The sequence below is a fragment of the Cebus imitator genome, unplaced genomic scaffold (assembly GCF_001604975.1).
Source record: "Cebus imitator isolate Cc_AM_T3 unplaced genomic scaffold, Cebus_imitator-1.0 Scaffold31, whole genome shotgun sequence".
NCBI lineage: Eukaryota > Metazoa > Chordata > Mammalia > Primates > Cebidae > Cebus > Cebus imitator.
This window is the reverse complement of record NW_016107346.1, coordinates 5,518,552-5,525,405: the sequence shown is the minus strand read 5'-3', so window position 1 is coordinate 5,525,405 and position 6,854 is coordinate 5,518,552. Positions and strand designations below refer to the sequence as shown.

General features: G+C 38.1%; 1 long non-coding RNA gene across 1 annotated transcript; it reads right to left on the bottom strand.

Annotated features, from left to right (window-relative positions):
* Nucleotides 1–226: 226 nt before the first annotated feature.
* Nucleotides 227–5,823, bottom strand: LOC108300933. Its single transcript, XR_001823659.1, has 2 exons — nt 5,751–5,823; nt 227–1,854 (listed from the first exon to the last, which is right to left on the bottom strand). It is a non-coding gene; the product is annotated as an uncharacterized LOC108300933 (long non-coding RNA).
* Nucleotides 5,824–6,854: the final 1,031 nt, after the last annotated feature.

Here is a 6,854-nt window from a genome sequence, read left to right as displayed (position 1 = left end):
GTTTTAAATGCTACACAATGTATCTATTCTTTTAAGTGGAAGTTTCATAGTATTCAAAGCCAGGTATATAAAACAAATTGCAACATATTTCCTCAAGCAACCACTTAGAGATCATACCAAATGAACTTAATAAATATGTTTTACATTTTTAATGAGTAACATGGAATGTGCTTAAGTGGTTCAATTTATCAGAAATTTTTTTCAGATAAACTTCCTACCAGCTTCCTCCAGTACAAAACGCTTTTTATTTTCTTTTTAAAGCAAAGTTTATGCCCTCCCCCGACGCCACCTTTTTTAAGCTCTTTCAGGTGGTGGAAGGTCTGAGGATCATTTGCACTAATTATTTTTAGTTCTTCCTCATATAACACCTGAAGAGGACATTGTATTTATGGGAACCAAATTACTTAGAAATATTTCCAAGGTCTTTAAGCAGAGGTCAGTACACACATTAGCTGGGGGCAAAAGGAATATTCAAGCCTAGGCATCCCTTTTGAATTCACAGCTGGGATTTATGCAGCTCCATGCTGTTGGCCTGGTCCCCTTGGTTACCCTCCACCTTGCTCATAATATCCAGACAGCATGTCAGGGCCCATCTCATCTCCACATATCAATAGATGTTTGTGGAGGATCAGCTGTTCCCATGGTACCTGGGCTCTGGGAATTGCGTCGGAATGTGCTATGTTTCCCAGACTCTAGGTTCTCAGCAACTGCTCATATTCCATCTTGAGTCGCTGCGCCTACTGAGTCTTTCTAGGATTCTGTGTTGCTGCATTGACATTTTCACACTCGGGTCCTAACTCCTGATTACAAGCTGCTGGGATTAAGAAATTCCTCCCAGAGACCTGGCTGTACTTGCCTTAATTGCCCATTTGTTCTTCTCTGTGTTGATTTTCATTTGCTTCCCCTTTAGGGTAATTGTGAAAGAAGCATTAGTTATTACTTTCCTCATTCTAAATTACTGTGATAAGATTTTTGGACTTGTGCTACTTCCACTGGAGAAAATGTAGAACTTTATTATCTTGCTAGAAAAGACCACCTTGCATGTTTTTCATCTTAAGTAGAGGTTTAGTAGCTTGTAAAAATCCCAAACTGGATGGCTGTGCATCTCATGTAACAGTAAATATACTACAGAAATGTTTTTGAATAAAATGATGGATACAATATAAATAATAAGACATTTGAAACAAGCATTTTATTAAAATAAAAAGGCTTACCTTGAATCATGAATATGCTTTCTAGATAGTTACTTATATAAGAAATATTTAACTCCTCAACTTTGAAAAATATATATGTTGTGTGATAGCTCTTTGGTTTAAATCTGAAATGAGAATTTAAAAAAGAGGAATAAATGAGGAAAATTTGGGATAAAGAGACGTAGATTTAATAAAATTAGCATGGGAATTGTTGAAAATACAGATTCCTAGTTTTGACCCTTGGTAGAGTGAATTACTACACAGGAAAGAGAAAGACAAAAATAAAAACAAAAAGCTGAGATGCATAAATACATTTAAATTTTAGTTAGAAATAATTTTTAAGTGTATGTTCTAAATATTATGGAACATACTTATATTTTTTTCACTGTTTATGTAGAATTCAAATTTAATTGGGTATTTTGTATTTTATCTGTCAGTTTTAACCACTAGAGATTTCAATTCAGTCCTGGTGGGTGGGGGCCAAAACTGGTGTACTTTTTATAAGCTAAACTCTGCATGAATTCTAATGAGAAGTCAGGTTAGAAAACCACTAGCTTATTGTTTCACAATGGAAGACGGGCACACACACACACACCCACCCCCCCCACCCACCAACCCACCCCATGGTGATTTGCAAGTCTATGCTTCTGATAGATTCATTCTACAAGTGAAAAAAATATATCTATTATCTGAAGTAAAGAGAGAAACCAAAATTCACCAGATCTTGCCATGGGGATCCTGGTAGAGGTGGCAAAGTACTTATGCATTTTCCAACTTATAGAATGCACTACAGACTGACAGAATTATCCTCATCCTCATCATCATTTTTTTGGCTGGCTACCTTAAAATTTTGTTGTCAAATATGGTTGGTTACAATTGGATATTCTTGTTAACTTTTATGATTGTTAGTTACCATGAGGGTTTAAGTAAAACCCAACATATAATATATGGTCAACTAGCTTTTAAAAACAGAATACAATAGAACACACAACAATTAATTTAACCTTCGTATAAATTAGTTGATTTAATTCATTCACCGTGTATCTATTAAGTGCTTGACATGTTGCAATGCTGGGGACAAATTGCAAATTAGATAGATCCCCAACTCTCCAGGCACTTAATGGTTTAGAGTCACAACAGTTTCCTGCAGGACTTTAAGTCTCACATGATATGTTGATTAGCATAGAACTTTGTATACAGTATTCCAAAGTAGTAGAACACCTGGTTTCAAGAAGCCTATCTCATTACAAAAAAAAAAAAAAAAGAGAAAAAAGTCCTCTACATTTTAAAATGTAGTAGCCTTAATATAAAGCTTCATAAAGGGGAAATCCCTTTTATGCCCTGTTGAGGTTGCATGGTTTGGGAAGAGGAAGATGACTTTAAAACTCTGTAATTACTGGATTTATTTAATTAAGGACTAGTTACAGCATTTAGTACTAAATGACATGTTTTTATTGGTCATTATCATATAAAACTTTTGCCAGATTCTTTTTTCTATTGAAGTATCCATTGCAAGCATTGTAATATGGAAGGGCTGTGCTACATGATGTGAGTCATGCTCATCAGGACAGGTGGGGGAACGGCAGGTGCCTTGGTGTAGAAGATCCAGCTCAGTGTGCAGCCATTTCAGGAAGACTTTTCTGACCACCCACTTTGAGCTCTCCTTTTTCAAACTTCCATACTACTTCCACTGAACTGGCTACTTTAATGTTCCAAAAATCTCTTAGCAATCTTAAAGTGAGAATAATATTCAGGAGTGAGAAGGAGCAAGCACCACATTATAGACATGTTTAGAATTTCCAACAGAGTTTCCCTCATCTAGATGCAGCCCCTGAGTCTTCTATCACCTGGGTGTTTGGCCTGGATGTCACTTTGAAGATCATAACACAGAAGTAAGCCTTGTGGAAGCAAGTGCCTTTCACAGCACCATGGGTGTGCCCTGAGAAACAGCTGAATACAAGGTAAAAGCTCAGTGTGCCAGGATGAGTGAGGATTTAGGGGTAATTATTCTTTCTGGTTCACTGGAAAATGTCTTTCTGAAAATTAAATCTATTACAATATGAAAGTTGCTTTGCTTAGTATTCTGGTTTGTACAAAGAAGACTAAAGCAGAGCACCTGCTCTCAAAATCAGATAATTCAGGTGAGGAGTTAAGGCAAATGTGAATGAAAATTTAACCAACAAGAGAGTTAATTAGGCAGCATGGGAAGGTAATGACTTTCCTCTGAAAAAGAGCTATTAAAGGTTAGCATCCCATGTTCTACCCCAGCTTATTTCCCTGCACTGACAAATAAGAGATGGTAAATGTAATTGGTTGGGCCATTCTTTCAGTATAGTATGTTGTGGCATATTAAGTCAAAATATCAATTATAATAGCCACTTACAGAGTGCTTAATATTTCTCAGTTTGATAAATAACTTTTTGTAAGTTAATAATTTAATTCTCCCAACAGTCTAATAAGCCAGGAGCTGTTACCCCCATCTTTTGGAAAAAGAGAGGTTAAATAACTTGCCCAAGTTCACACAGCCATTAGGTAGCTTAACAAAGCTGGCTTCAAAGCCCAGGCTTAATAATGATTTCATTCTGCCTTCTTTGCTTCTGTGTATCAACTCTTATTGTGCCTTCTAAAAAAGTAAATTCCAGAAAATTTTTCCTCTTCTTTTGTCTCTTTATGCTATAGTCAATTGAAAGGAAAAACATCTGGTGAGTAGATCGTTCTTACCAGAGATGCTCTGTTTCTAGGTAATTGAAGTTTTATGTCAGTGAGGCCGAGAGAGTACCTAGGCAAGGTCAGTTTATATGAGATGGAAGCCAAAGCCAAACAAACTTTAATGTCTCCTAAAAGTCCATGGGCAACAGAAGAGGTTTTCTGAGATATCAGAAGAAAGTACAGCTTCGTGGAGAAAAATGCATGATCTTACTAGGAAAGAGGGATTTCTCTGTGAAGAATCAAGGTGATTTCTGTGTGGAGGAATTATACTGTTAATAACAAATAGGGGAAGCAGTGAGCTGTCTCGGGCTTTGTAACATCTGTTATAACTGCACCTGCCTCAAAGATTTCCTGGTTTCTAATCCCCAGAGAAAGTCAGTCAGCAGGAAATGAGGCAAGTGCACAATGAGTTTACGGGAAAAAGATGGCTTTTAACTTCTCCTTGGGCTTAATTCCTGACAATATTGTGTATTCCCCTTGTTGATAGTACTTTACAAGGCAGTGGTTTGTAAAGTGAAAGATGGGAAGGAAGGAAGGGACCTATGCTTGGAAACAGTTTTTATGGAACAGAGGAATGTCATAGGGCACGGGTCAATTGGGTGACATCAATACATCTGGCTGTTAGTCCTTGCTGTGACTGAATGGGTAACACACGGAAACAAAACATATTCTTACTCACCACAGCAATTCAAAGGCTCACCACCTGTGTCTCCTTTCTTTCTCTAATTCAGTGATTCTCATATTCCCACACTTTAGAATGAATCAGGATCACCTGCGGGGCTTGTTTAAACACACGTTGCAGGACCTGATATTCAGAGTTTCGGACACAATGTGTCTGGTGTGGTCCCTAGGAATCTGTATTTCTGCAAGTCCCTAGGCGATGCTGAGGCTGCTGGTCTGGGGATTACAATTGAGAATTACTGCTGTGATTGATTTAAACAGAAATCTCTCATTGTTATTATTCTGGGGTCTCTCTCTCATCAGGATCATCCAATTCCCAGAGATTTTCACCTTTTCTTCCTGTAAGTTCCATTGGACAGAAGCTGCCCCACAGTTCTCCACCAAAGCCCCAGCAGCAGCCTCAGCATTTGTCTCTAACTTGGATGAAATTAATTAAGTTACATTCGTGGGGTTCCAGAGAGAAGTTGAGTGGATGTAGCCTGTGTAAGCTAGTACAATGGAGTAGGCATTTCCCCAAAGGCCTCACTATATTGGATAGACATCATGTTTTACATCTATTTTCCTGGAGTGAATCTGCTGCAGATGAAATGCTAACATTGTCTACTGTTATTATACAGAGGCTTGCGGAAGGACATTAGCTCCCCCTTATATTTGGTTTTGTATCTTACACTTTCAGTTATCCACACTCAACTGTGGTCTGAAAAGATGACCTTTATGAAAAAGTTCACAAATAACAATTTATACACTTTTTCTTTGGTTTGTTTTTTTGAGACAGAGTTTTGCTCTTGTTGCCCAGGCTGGAGTGCAATGGTGCAATCTTGGCTCACCACAGCCTCCACCTCCCAGGTTCAAGCAATTCTCCTGCCTCAGGTCTAGAGTAGCTGGAATTACAGGCATTTGGGGCCACACCTGGCTAATTTTGTATTTTTAGTAGAGAGAAGGGGTTTCTCCATGTTGGTCAGGCTGACCTCTAACTCCTGACCTCAGGTGATCCACCCACCTCAGGCTCCCAAAATGGTGGGATTACAGGTGTGAGCCACTGTGCCTGGCCCAATTTATAAGTTTTAAATGGCACACTCTTTTGAATATCATGATTCCTGCTTTCATCCCACCCCTGATGTGACTCATTCCTTTGTCCAGCATATCTATGTTGTATATGTTCCCCACCTGTTAGCCATGGACATCGTCTGCTCCTGACGTCCAGTCAACATCAACATGGCTTGATGATCTAGGATCACCCAAAGCAGATTATCTCCCTATTGGTGAATCTTCAGAAAGTCAATTGTAGCTTAACACTGTGTCACAGTGCCTGTGTCATTCACCTCACTTCATCACATCATGTAGGCATTTTATCATCTCTCATAATCACAAGAAGAAGAGCAAGTACAGTACAAGAAGATATTTTGAGACAGAAAGAACACATTCACAAAACTTTTATTACAGTGTATTGTTGTAATTGGTCTATTTTATTACCAGTTTTGATTGTTAATCCTTTGTGCCTAATTTATAAACTTTTTCATAGTTAAGGATGTATAGGAACAAGTAGCCGGTGCGGTGGCTCATACCTGTAATCCCAGCACTTTGGAAGGCCAAGGCAGATGGATCACCCGAGGTCAGGAGTTCGAGACCAGCCTGACCAACTTGGTGAAACCCTTTCTCTACTAAAAATACAAAATTAGCTGGGTGTGGTGGCACATGCCTGTAATCCCAGCTACCTGGGAGGCTGAGGCAGGAGAATTGCTTGAACTCATGTGGCGGAGGTTGCAGTGAGCAGAGATTGCATCATTGTATTCTGGCCTGGGCAGCAAAAGCGAAACTCTGTTTCTAAAAAAAAAAAAAAGAAAAAGAAAAAGGAACAAGCATAACATACATAGGGTTCAATACTATCCTTAGTTTTAGGCATCCGCTGGGGATAATGGGGAACTACTGTAGCTAACCTTGTGCTTATGTGAAGAGCACCTAAGGTCACTTGCACAGAGAAGCTATTTAAAAATAGTTGTTAAAATTAGGAACTCCCAGAAATATAATATGTGTGGCATCACTTAAAGAAGTAAAAAGAAAGAGTATAATTTTTATTTCCCTTTGTATTTAGTAAAATAATTATTTTTCACTATATTATATATTTACTGTAAAATTACATTAATTTTTCATATAATTTTTAAAAAGTGAAATATCTACATGTAAGGCACATAAATAGTTAAGCAAAATGTTTTATACTAATATAGTCACATGCTACTTAACAACGTTTTGGTAAATGATGGAATGCCTCTA